Below are 1086 nucleotides of genomic sequence, written 5' to 3'. Positions count from 1 at the left end.
AGTACTTTCATTTTTATGTGGTGCTGAGGGTGGAACCTGGTGCCTTACTACTGCCAGGAAAGGGCTGTACCCCTAAGCCACAACCCCAGCCCCAACCCCTGCCTTTTTTGAGACATTCTCCTGCTTCAGCCTCCTGATCCATTGTGATTACAGGTGTGGGCCACCTGGAGCAGCCTGTTGGCATTTCTTAATGAGTGATACAGCGTGTCCAAGCCTCCATACTTTATTACATTCTTTTATATAATTGTGTCATCAGCAGAGCTGCCCCTAGGTTTAGGATTCTTTTTTCCTCTCTAGTGCTGGAGATTGAACCCAGGGCCTCACACATGCTAGGTAAATCCTCTGCAACTGAGCTACATCCCCTGTCCTTTTCATTTTTATTTTTTTTTCCTTATTTTATTCGTGCATTTATAGTTATACATGATGGTGTAATTTGTACTACCTATTGTTACATGCGTACTATTTCTCTCTCCCTCCCCTCCCTCTCTCTCTCTTTCTTTCTTTCCTCCCCCAAGAGAGTATCTCGCTAAGTTGCAGGCCTCAAACTTGTGATCTTCCTGCCTCAAATTTGTGATCCTCCTGCCTCAGCCTTCCAAGTATCTGGGATTACAGACGTGGGCCACTGCCCTGGCTTGGTTTAGGCTTCCTCCTCCAAGATGGCTAGAGTGGCAAGCTTCAAAGTGCCTCTCATGAAAGGACCAGACCAGGGCTCTCTAGTCCTTCCTTGAGAGTCACTTTGAAAGAGAAAGGGGCTGGGGAAAGACACCTGCGCCTGGGCGTGGGCTGGGAGTTGAAAACACCCCCCATCTCCCGTCCTGCTTTACTCAGAGCCTGGCCGGAGTGACAATGGCTTTCCCCGTCAATCTGCAGCTTCGCCACCACCATCCTCACCCCTAACTCCCAGCGAGTTACACTCCACGAACTGAGCAGAGTGAGGCTGACTGCGGACCCGCCAGTGTCCGCTGGCCACCTAGGGAGGCCCAGCGGCAGCGGGCGGCGCTGCAGACCCCTCTGCTGTCCCCCCAGCCCCCGGAGCCGGCCGACCTGAGCTGTGTGCCGGCGGACGATCCCCGGGCGCCGGGCGCG

Source organism: Marmota marmota, unplaced genomic scaffold (assembly GCF_001458135.2).
Source record: "Marmota marmota marmota unplaced genomic scaffold, marMar, whole genome shotgun sequence".
NCBI classification, from domain to species: Eukaryota; Metazoa; Chordata; class Mammalia; order Rodentia; family Sciuridae; genus Marmota; species Marmota marmota.
Note: the sequence above shows the minus strand (reverse complement) of the source record.